Here is a 12,781-nt window from a genome sequence, read left to right on the forward strand (position 1 = left end):
CACGTGCATTTTCGTACCAGAAATTTTGCGCGTAAAGTTCTGCACGTGCAATTTCGTGCATGAAATTTTTCACGTGGAATTCTGCACGTGCATTTTCGTAGCGGATTGCGGATAGCGAATAGTGTATAGCGGTTACCCGTAGCGGGTAGAGAATAGCGGGTAGTGGATAACGGATAGCGGATAGCGGTAGCGATAGCGGATTGCGATTAGCGGATAGTGGTAGCGGATAGCGGGTAGCGGATAGTGGATAGTGGGTAGCGGATAGCGGGTAGCGGATAGCGGTGTATAGCGGATAGCGGATAGCTGGAATTTTGCACGTGCAACTTCGTACCTAAAATTCTTCACGTTGAATTTTGCACGTGCATTTTCGTACCAGAAATTTTGCGCGTAAAATTCTGCACGTGCAATTTTGCACCTGGAATTTCCTGGTAGAATTTTGCACGTGCAATTTTCCACCTGGAATTGGAGCGTTAGCGGATAATGTTTAGCGGATAGCGGATAGCGTGTAGCGCATAGTGGATAGCGGATAGCGGTAGCGATAGCGGATTGCGATTAGCGGATAGTGTATAGCGGTTACCCGTAGCGGGTAGCGGATAGCGGGTAGCGCATAGTGGATAGCTGATAGCGGATAGCGGGTAGCGGATTGCGGATAGCGAATAGTGTATAGCGGTTACCCGTAGCGGGTAGAGAATAGCGGGTAGTGGATAACGGATAGCGGATAGCGGTAGCGATAGCGGATTGCGATTAGCGGATAGTGGTAGCGGATAGCGGGTAGCGGATAGTGGATAGTGGGTAGCGGATAGCGGGTAGCGGATAGCGGTGTATAGCGGATAGCGGATAGCGGATAGCTGGAATTTTGCACGTGCAACTTCGTACCTAAAATTCTTCACGTTTAATTTTGCACGTGCATTTTCGTACCAGAAATTTTGCGCGTAAAATTCTGCACGTGCAATTTTGCACCTGGAATTTCCTGGTAGAATTTTGCACGTGCAATTTTCCACCTGGAATTGGAGCGTTAGCGGATAATGTTTAGCGGATAGCGGATAGCGTGTAGCGCATAGTGGATAGCGGATAGCGGTAGCGATAGCGGATTGCGATTAGCGGATAGTGTATAGCGGTTACCCGTAGCGGGTAGCGGATAGCGGGTAGCGCATAGTGGATAGCTGATAGCGGATAGCGGGTAGCGGATACCGGTAGCGGTTAGCGGATAGCAGATAGCGGGTAGCGGAAAGCGGATAGCGAATAGTGTATAGCGGTTACCCGTAGCGGGTAGCGGATAGCGGGTTACCCGTAGCGGGTAGCGGATAGTGGATAGCGGATAGCGGGTAGCGAATAGCGGATAGCGGGTAGCGGATAGCGGGTAGCGGATAGCGGATAGCGGATAGCGGATAGCGGATAGTGGATAGCGGGTAGCGGATAGTGGATAGCGGATAGTGCATAGCGGGTCGCGGACAGCGGGTAGCGGATCGCGGATAGTGTGTAGCGCATAGTGGATATCGGATAGCGGATAATGTTTAGCGGATAGCGTGTAGCGTTGAAATTCTGCGCGAGCATTTTCGTAGCGGATAGCGATAGCGGATTGCGGATAGCGGATAGTGTATAGCGGTTACCCGTAGCGGGTAGCGGATAGCGGGTACCGCATAGTGGATAGCTGATAGCGGATAGCGGGTAGCGGATACCGGTAGCGGTTAGCGGATAGCAGATAGCGGGTAGCGGATAGCGAATAGTGTATAGCGGTTACCCGTAGCGGGTAGCGGATAGCGGGTTACCCGTAGCGGGTAGCGTATAGTGGATAGCGGATAGCGGATAGTGGATAGCGGATAGCGGGTAGCGAATAGCGGATAGCGTGTAGCGGATAGCGGATAGCGGATAGCGGATAGTGGATAGCGGGTAGCGGATAGTGGATAGCGGATAGTGGATAGCGGGTCGCGGACAGCGGGTAGCGGATCGCGGATAGTGTGTAGCGCATATTGGATATCGGATAGCGGATAATGTTTAGCGGATAGCGTGTAGCGCATAGTGGATAGCGGATAGCGGTAGCGATAGCGGATTGCGATTAGCGGATAGTGGATAGTGGTAGCGGATAGCGGATAGCGGATAGCAGATAGCGGATAGCGGGTAGCGGATAGCGGGTAGCGGTAGCGGATAGCGGTAGGGGATAGCGGATAGCGCTATCCGCTACCGCTATGCGCTATCCACTACCGCAATCCGCTACCCGCTATCCGCTATCTGCTACCCGCTCGCTATTCGCTACCCGCTATCCGCTACCCGCTATCTTCTCTCCGCTATCCGTTATCCGGTAGAATTTCGCACGTGCAATTTTGGACCTGGAATTTCCTGGTAGAATTTTGCACGTGCAATTTTGCACGTGCAATTTTGCACAAGGAATTTCCTGGTAGAATTTTGCACGTGCAATTTTCCACCTGGAATTGGAGCGTTAGTGGATAGTGGGTAGCGGGTAGCGGAGAGTGTATATCGGATAGCGGATAGTGGATGGCGGATAGCGTTAGCGGATAGTGGGTAGCGGATAGCGGTAGCGCGTAGCGGATAGCGGATAGCGGAGAGCGAATAGCGGGTAGCGCATAGCGGATAGCGGATGGTGTATAGCGGATAGCGGATAGCTGGAATTTTGCACGTGCAACTTCGTACCTAAAATTCCTCACGTGGGATTTTGCACGTGCATTTTCGTACCAGGAATTTTGAGCGCTGAATTTTACATGTGCAATTTCGTACCTGGCGTTGAAATTCTGCACGAGCATTTTCGTAGCGGAGAGCGATAGCGGATTGCGGATAGCGGATAGTGTATAGCGGTTACCCGTAGCGGGTAGCGGATAGCGGGTAGCGCATAGTGGATAGCTGATAGCGGATAGCGGGTAGCGGATACCAGTAGCGGTTAGCGGATAGCAGATAGCGGGTAGCGGAAAGCGGATAGCGAATAGTGTATAGCGGTTACCCGTAGCGGGTAGCGGATAGCAGGTTACCCGTAGCGGGTAGCGGATAGCGGGTAGCGCATAGTGGATAGCGGATAGCGGGTAGCGAATAGCGGGTAGCGGATAGCGGATAGCGGATAGTGGATAGCGGGTAGCGGATAGTGGATAGCGGATAGTGGATAGCGGGTCGCGGACAGCGGGTAGCGGATCGCGGATAGTATGTAGCGCATAGTGGATATAGGATAGCGGATAATGTTTAGCGGATAGCGGATAGCGTGTAGCGCATAGTGGATAGCGGATAGCGGTAGCGATAGCGGATTGCGATTAGCGGATAGTGGATAGTGGTAGCGGATAGCGGATAGCGGGTAGCGGTAGCGGATAGCGGTAGGGGATAGCGGATAGCGCTATCCGCTACCGCTATGCGCTATCCACTACCGCAATCCGCTACCCGCTATCCGCTATCTGCTACCCGCTCGCTATTCGCTACCCGCTATCCGCTACCCGCTATCTTCTGTCCGCTATCCGTTATCCGGTAGAATTTCGCACGTGCAATTTTGGACCTGGTATTTCCTGGTAGAATTTTGCACGTGCAATTTTGCACCTGGAATTTTAAACTGAAATTTCCTGGCAGATTTTTGCACGTGCAATATTGCACCTGGAATTTCCTGGTAGAATTTTGCACGTGCAATTTTCCACCTGAAATTTTCTGGCAGAATTTCGCACGTGCAGTTTTGCGCCTGGAATTTTGGGCTGAACTTTCCTGGCAGATTTTTGCACGTGCAATTTTGCACCTGGAATTTCCTGGTAGAATTTCGCTCGTGCAATTTTGGACCTGGGGTTTCCTGGTAGAATTTTGCGCGTGCAATTTTGCGCCTGGAATTTCCTGGTAGAATTTTGCACGTGCAATTTTCCACCTGAAATTTTCTGGCAGAATTTTGCACGTGCAATTTTGCACCTGGAATTTTGGACTGAAATTTCCTGGCAGATTTTTGCACGTGCTATTTTGCACCTGGAATTTCCTGGTAGAATTTCGCACGTGCAATTTTAGACCTGGAATTTCCTGGTGGAATTTTGCACGTGCAATTTTGCACCTGGAATTTCCTGGTAGAATTTTGCACGTGCAATTTTCCACCTGGAATTTTCTGGCAGAATTTTGCACGTGCAGTTTTGCACCTGGAATTTTGAACTGAAATTTCCTGGCAGATTTTTGCACGTGCAATTTTGCACCTGGAATTTCCTGGTAGAATTTCGCACGTGCAATTTTGGACCTGGAATTTCCTGGTAGAATTTTGCACGTGCAATTTTGCACGTGCAATTTTGCACCTGGAATTTCCTGGTAGAATTTTGCACGTGCAATTTTCCACCTGGAATTGGAGCGTTAGTGGATAGTGGGTAGCGGGTAGCGGGTAGCGGAGAGTGTATAGCGGATAGTGGATGGCGGATAGCGTTAGCGGATAGTGGGTAGCGGGTAGCGGATAGTGGATAGCGGGTCGCGGACAGCGGGTAGCGGATCGCGGATAGTGTGTAGCGCATAGTGGATATCGGATAGCGGATAATGTTTAGCGGATAGCGGATAGCGTGTAGCGCATAGTGGATAGCGGATAGCGGTAGCGATAGCGGATTGCGATTAGTGGATAGTGGATAGTGGTAGCGGATAGCGGATAGCAGATGGCGGATAGCGGGTAGCGGGTAGCGGATAGCGGGTAGCGGTAGCGGATAGCGGTAGGGGATAGCGGATAGCGCTATCCGCTACCGCTATGCGCTATCCACTACCGCAATCCGCTACCCGCTATCCGCTATCTGCTACCCGCTCGCTATTCGCTACCCGCTATCCGCTATCTTCTGTCCGCTATCCGTTATCCGGTAGAATTTCGCACGTGCAATTTTGGACCTGGTATTTCCTGGTAGAATTTTGCACGTGCAATTTTCCACCTGGAATTTTCTGGCAGAATTTCGCACGTGCAGTTTTGCGCCTGGAATTTTGGACTGAACTTTCCTGGCAGATTTTTGCACGTGCAATTTCGCACCTGGAATTTCCTGGTAGAATTTCGCACGTGCAATTTTGGACCTGGGGTTTCCTGGTAGAATTTTGCACGTGCAATTTTCCACCTGAAATTTTCTGGCAGAATTTTGCACGTGCAATTTTGCGCCTGGAATTTCCTGGTAGAATTTTGCACGTGCAATTTTCCACCTGAAATTTTCTGGCAGAATTTTGCACGTGCAATTTTGCACCTGGAATTTTGGACTGAAATTTCCTGGCAGATTTTTGCACGTGCTATTTTGCACCTGGAATTTCCTGGTAGAATTTCGCACGTGCAATTTTAGACGTGGAATTTCCTGGTGGAATTTTGCACGTGCAATTTTGCACCTGGAATTTCCTGGTAGAATTTTGCACGTGCAATTTTCCACCTGGAATTTTCTGGCAGAATTTTGCACGTGCAGTTTTGCACCTGGAATTTTGAACTGAAATTTCCTGGCAGATTTTTGCACGTGCAATTTTGCACCTGGAATTTCCTGGTAGAATTTCGCACGTGCAATTTTGGACCTGGAATTTCCTGGTAGAATTTTGCACGTGCAATTTTGCACGTGCAATTTTGCACCTGGAATTTCCTGGTAGAATTTTGCACGTGCAATTTTCCACCTGGAATTGGAGCGTTAGTGGATAGTGGGTAGCGGGTAGCGGGTAGCGGAGAGTGTATAGCGGATAGTGGATGGCGGATAGCGTTAGCGGATAGTGGGTAGCGGATAGTGGATAGCGGGTCGCGGACAGCGGGTAGCGGATCGCGGATAGTGTGTAGCGCATAGTGGATATCGGATAGCGGATAATGTTTAGCGGATAGCGGATAGCGTGTAGCGCATAGTGGATAGCGGATAGCGGTAGCGATAGCGGATTGCGATTAGCGGATAGTGGATAGTGGTAGCGGATAGCGGATAGCAGATAGCGGATAGCGGGTAGCGGGTAGCGGGTAGCGGTAGCGGATAGCGGTAGGGGATAGCGGATAGCGCTATCCGCTACCGCTATGCGCTATCCACTACCGCAATCCGCTACCCGCTATCCGCTATCTGCTACCCGCTCGCTATTCGCTACCCGCTATCCGCTACCCGCTATCTTCTGTCCGCTATCCGTTATCCGGTAGAATTTCGCACGTGCAATTTTGGACCTGGTATTTCCTGGTAGAATTTTGCACGTGCAATTTTCCACCTGGAATTTTCTGGCAGAATTTCGCACGTGCAGTTTTGCGCCTGGAATTTTGGACTGAACTTTCCTGGCAGATTTTTGCACGTGCAATTTTGCACCTGGAATTTCCTGGTAGAATTTCGCACGTGCAATTTTGGACCTGGGGTTTCCTGGTAGAATTTTGCACGTGCAATTTTGCGCCTGGAATTTCCTGGTAGAATTTTGCACGTGCAATTTTCCACCTGAAATTTTCTGGCAGAATTTTGCACGTGCAATTTTGCACCTGGAATTTTGGACTGAAATTTCCTGGCAGATTTTTGCACGTGCAATTTTGCACCTGGAATTTCCTGGTAGAATTTCGCACGTGCAATTTTAGACCTGGAATTTCCTGGTGGAATTTTGCACGTGCAATTTTGCACCTGGAATTTCCTGGTAGAATTTTGCACGTGCAATTTTCCACCTGGAATTTTCTGGCAGAATTTTGCACGTGCAGTTTTGCACCTGGAATTTTGAAATGAAATTTCCTGGCAGATTTTTGCACGTGCAATTTTGCACCTGGAATTTCCTGGTAGAATTTCGCACGTGCAATTTTGGACCTGGAATTTCCTGGTAGAATTTTGCACGTGCAATTTTGCACGTGCAATTTTGCACCTGGAATTTCCTGGTAGAATTTTGCACGTGCAATTTTCCACCTGGAATTGGAGCGTTAGTGGATAGTGGGTAGCGGGTAGCGGAGAGTGTATAGCGGATAGCGGATAGTGGATGGCTGATAGCGTTAGCGGATAGTGGGTAGCGCATAGCGGATAGCGGATGGTGTATAGCGGATAGCGGATAGCTGGAATTTTGCACGTGCAACTTCGTACCTAAAATTCCTCACGTGGGATTTTGCACGTGCATTTTCGTACCAGGAATTTTGAGCGCTGAATTTTACATGCGCAATTTCGTACCTGGCGTTGAAATTCTGCGCGAGCATTTTCGTAGCGGATAGCGATAGCGGATTGCGGATAGCGGATAGTGTATAGCGGTTACCCGTAGCGGGTAGCGGATAGCGGGTAGCGCATAGTGGATAGCTGATAGCGGATAGCGGGTAGCGGATACCGGTAGCGGTTAGCGGATAGCAGATAGCGGGTAGCGGAAAGCGGATAGCGAATAGTGTATAGCGGTTACCCGTAGCGGGTAGCGGATAGCAGGTTACCCGTAGCGGATAGCGGGTAGCGCATAGTGGATAGCGGATAGCGGGTAGCGAATAGCGGATAGCGGGTAGCGGATAGCGGATAGTGGATAGCGGGTAGCGGGTAGCGGATAGTGGATAGCGGATAGTGGATAGCGGGTCGCGAACAGCGGGTAGCGGATCGCGGATAGTGTGTAGCGGAAAGCGGATAGGGATAGCTATTCGCTACCCGCTATCCGCTACCCGCTATCTTCTTTGCAAATTTTGCACCTGGAATTTTAAACTGAAATTTCCTGGCAGATTTTTGCACGTGCAATATTGCACCTGGAATTTCCTGGTAGAATTTTGCACGTGCAATTTTCCACCAGGAATTTTTTGGCAGAATTTTGCACGTGCAGTTTTGACCCTGGAATTTTGGACTGAAATTTCCTGGCAGATTTTTGCACGTGCAATTTTGCGCCAGGAATTTCCTGGTAGAATTTCGCACGTGCAATTTTGGACCTGGAATTTCCTGGTAGAATTTTGCACGTGCAATTTTGCACCTGGAATTTCCTGGTAGAATTTTGCACGTGCAATTTTCCACCTGGGATTGGAGCGGTAGCGGAGAGCGGGTAGCGGAGAGTGTATAGCGGATAGCGGGTAGCGGATAGCGGTAGCGCGTAGCGGATAGCGGAAGGTGTATAGCGGATAGCGCATAGTGGATGGCGGATAGCGGATAGCGGATAGCTGGAATTTTGCACGTGCAACTTCGCACCTAAAATTCCTCACGTGGGATTTTGCACGTGCATTTTCGTACCAGGAATTTTGAGCGCTGAATTTTACATGTGCAATTTCGTACCTGGCGTTGAAATTCTGCACGAGCATTTTCGTAGCGGATAGCGATAGCGGATAGCGATAGCGGATAGTGTATAGCGGTTACCCGTAGCGAGTAGCGGATAGCGGGTAGCGGATAGCGGGTAGCGGATAGCGGGTAGCGGATAGCGGATAGCGGATAGCGGGTAGCGGATAGCGGGTAGCGGATAGCGGGTCGCGGACTGCGGGTAGCGGATCGCAGATAGCGTGTAGCGCATAGTGGATATCGGATAGCGGATAGCGGATAGTGTATAGCGGTTACCCGTAGCGAGTAGCGGATAGCGGGTAGCGGATATCGGTAGCGGTTAGCGGATAGCAGATAGCGGGTAGCGGGTAGCGGATAGTGGATAGCGGGTAGCGGATAGCGGGTAGCGGATAGCGGGTCGCGGACTGCGGGTAGCGGATCGCATATAGCGTGTAGCGCATAGTGGATATCGGATAGCGGATAGCAGATAGCGGACAGCGGGTAGCGGTAACGGATTGCGGATAGCGGAGCGGATAGCGGTAGCGGATGGCGGATAGCGGATAGCGCTATCCGCTACCGCCATACACTATCCGCTATCCGCAACCCGCTACTCACTATCCTCTATCCGATATCCGCTATCCGCTATCGCTACGGCTATCCGCTATCCGCTACCCGCTATCCGCTACCGGTAACCGCTATGCACTATCCGTTATCCGCAATCCGCTATCGCTATCGCTATCCGCAATCCGCTATCGCTATCCGCAATCCGCTATCGCTATCCGCTACGGAAATGCTCGTGCAGAATTTCAACGCCAGGTACGTGCAAAATTCAGCGCTCAAAATTCCTGGTACGAAAATGCACGTGCAGAATTCCACGTGAAAAATTTATCCGCTACCGCTATCCGCTACCGCTATCCCCTATCTGCAATCCGCTACCCGCTATCCGCTACCCGCTATTCGCTACCCGCTATCCGCTATCCGCAAAATTGCACGTGCAAAATTCTACCAGGAAATTCCAGGTGCAAAATTGCACGTGCAAAAAACTGCCAGGAAATTTCAGCTCAAAATTCCAGGTGCAAAACTGCACGTGCGAAATTCTGCCAGAAAATTCCAGGTGGAAAATTGCACGTGCAAAATTCTACCAGGAAATTCCAGGTGCAATATTGCACGTGCAAAAATCTGCCAGGAAATTTCAGTTTAAAATTCCAGGTGCAAAATTGCACGTGCAAAATTCTACCAGGAAATTCCTGTGGCAAAATTTCACGTGCAAAATTCTACCAAGAAATTCCAGGTGCAAAATTGCACGTGTAAAAATCTGCCAGAAAATTCCTGGTGCAAAATGGCACGTGCAAAATTCTACCAGGAAATTCCAGGTGCAAAACTGCACGTGCAGAAATCTGCCAGGAAATTTCAGTCCAAAATTCCAGGTGGAAAATTACACGTGCAAAATTCTACCAGGAAATTCCTGGTGCAAAATTTCACGTGCAAAAATCTGTCAGGAAATTTCAGTTCAAAATTGCACGTGCAAAAATAGCACGGGCAAAATTCAACCAGAAAATTCCAGGTGCAAAATTGCACGTGCAAAATTCAACCAGAAAATTCCAGGTGCAAAATTGCACGTGCAAAAATCCACCAGAAAATTCCAGGTGCAAAATTGCACGTGCAAAATTCTGCAAGGAAATTTCAGCTCAAAATTCCAGGTGCAAAAATGCACGTGCAAAATTCTACCAGGAAATTTCAGCTCAAAATTCCAGGTGCGAAATTGCACGTGCACAATTTACAAAATTTTGCAAAATTTTACAAGTTTTACGAAATTTTACGAAATTCTACGAAATTTCACGAAATTTTATGAATTTTTTTTCGAAATTTCACAAAATTTACGAAATTTTACAAATTTTTGCAAATTTTACGAAATTTCACGAAAATTTACCAAGTTTTACGAAATTTTACGAAATCTTACGAAATTTTACGAAATTTTACGAAATTTTACAAAATTTTACCAAATTTTACGAAATTCTATGAAATTTAACTAATTTTAGGAAATTTTACAAATTTTACGAAATTTGACAAATTTAACGAAATTTGACAAATTTAACGAAATTTGACAAATTTAACGAAATTTCACAATTTTTCTTAAATTTTACAAATTTTACAAATTTCACGAAATTTTATAAATTTTGCCAAATTTTACAAGTTTTACAAATTTTACGAAATTTTACAAGTTTCCCAAATTTTTACAAATTTTACGAAATTTTACGAAATCGAAATTTTACGAAATTTTACGAAATTTTACGAAATTTTACGAAATTCTACGAAATTTTACGAAATTTTACGAAATTTTACGGAATTTCACGAAATTTTACGAAATTTTACAAAATTTAACAAATTTTACAAAATTTCACGAAATTTTACGAAATTTTGGGAAATTTTACGAAATTTTGGGAAATTTTACGAAATTTTACTAATCTTACGACATTTTACAAATTTTACGAAATTTCACAAATTTCACATTTTTTTAGTAAAATCTGTAAAATTCGTAAAATTTCGTAAAATTTCGTAAAATTCCGCGAGATTTTGTAGAATTTCGTAAAAAAAATTGCATACGATAACCCGTAGAACTAAATGGTTCCTACCGACTAAGCCAATTGCCGTTGATGATATTGTGATCATAGTCGATCCCAACCTACCCAGAAATTGTTGGCCGAAGGGGAGAGCAGTAGCAGTAAAACCATCTAAGGACGGACAAGTACGCTCAGCGATGATACAGACGGCTTCAGGACTTTACGGACTGGACGTCGGTGCAAATTTAAGTAGCCTGAACCAAGGTCCAACTACTGGGGGGGGGGGGGAATGTTGCGCGCACCCGTCGTGCGACAACGCACGCTTTTTCCAGCAACCTTGACCTGACGAATAGGGATGAAAGACGACAAATGTCATCGGAAGAGGAAGAAAACGTTGTCTGCAGTGTCATATTTCCTTGAGTTCGCCTGCTGAGTTTCACACGAGGTTTTTTTATCACGCCAATTAGTTTGGAAATTTCCTCTATATTTTTTAATCGTTCGACCAAGTTCAATCACTGATATCGCTGTATTTAAACTTTATAATCAAGGATTGCGAGTAGTTGAGGTTAGCTTTGCCTGCGTTCGACAATCGCGCTATACCGACCTGAAAGCTAAGGACGTGTTTTCTTGACGTTATCCCAGGCTTCTCCTGTTCCGGACAACAAGAGATAGAGACCTACAAAACGAGGATCCTTCGCATTCGCAAAGCTAATCAATCCTATTATGAATCTGCAGGAGATTTAAATTCGAGTGAATAAATAATTTAAAATAACGGAACCCGTTTCTCTGTTGCTGGCGCAGCAACCGCGTTCTAGATCTATTTAACATTATACGATCGCGTGTTAGGAAACCGATTTAGATCTCAGAATCATGAACGGCCTAAGGATAGCAGCCAACGATAACGGTTGTGTTACTTCAGGCCGATTTAAAGTTCATGAAACCAGCCGCCAATAACAGATAGAGGTACAATCTGCAGCTGCCACAACAATGAAACGTGGAGAATAATCACTGTTAACACAATTTTTTTTTTTGGGTTCGAATAATCTGAAACTTCTTATGCTGCCCTTGGCCGCCCTGTCATTAGGGGTCTTCGGGCAGGTAAACAACAGGACCCGAGTAGGGGCCAAAACCCTTTTCAAAAATTGTAAGTAAATTTTCGTAAAATTTTCATAAAATACTTTAAAAAAAAACAATTTTAGAAAACGCGGAACTTGATCGTCAATAATTTTTCACTAAACAGTTTAAAATTCTATTCCAGCTTCATGATGAAATTTCTGAATTAAATGCAAATCCCCGTTCGTTGCTGTTTTCGGTGCGGATTTTAATCTTCACCAGCCCCCAGAAGCTCGTTGCCAAAAAAAGCACAACCACATCTCAGCCTAGCGAGCGTGAGATAAGCCTCTGTTAAGTAGAATTTTCCAGAGGAAAATTTATTAGCATATGTTTGCATAGTGCATAATTTTTTTGCTTTCGAAACGGCAGGATCCCTCTGACACTGGCAGGTGGTTGGTTTGTGAGCTATTTTTTCAGAACATTCCGCACCGCCTTGAGTGGGATCAGGACCTCCTGAAGTGACAAAAATGCTAACTGACAACGGCAACCGCCTGCTTGCATGATGTACGGCAGTTTTTTTTCTCTCTTTTCACGCGAATATTGTTCTGGTTAACAACAAAGCGATTAAGTATCTGTTTTTACACCGTGGGGGGAGGTACAGTAGTACAGCATCGGATTCCCGACTCAGCTGCACACGTTAGCTAGAGATGACAGCTCGGGTGCTTCACATGTTGAACTTTTTTTTTTCATTCATTCATCCGATGATAAAGGAAAATTTTTGCGCATTGCATTAGCATAAATTTTGCGCTTTATTGTGTGTTGTTTGCACACTTGACAACGCGCTGTTGTTCTAGAAGCCTGCTAGCATCACAGCGGATAGGGGGGGAGCTCGTTTGATATCGCCGCGAGATCAAATATTGGTACATCCGGTAAGCATTGTAATTATTTCCGGATCAACATCCTTTTTTTAATAGAAACTTTTCATCCGGTTGGTTGCATTCATTGTAAATGTGTTTTTTTTTTGTTTGAGTTAAAAAATGCACCGATAAAACTTGATCCAATATGGTTAGG

Source organism: Topomyia yanbarensis, chromosome 1 (assembly GCF_030247195.1).
Source record: "Topomyia yanbarensis strain Yona2022 chromosome 1, ASM3024719v1, whole genome shotgun sequence".
Lineage (NCBI taxonomy): Eukaryota > Metazoa > Arthropoda > Insecta > Diptera > Culicidae > Topomyia > Topomyia yanbarensis.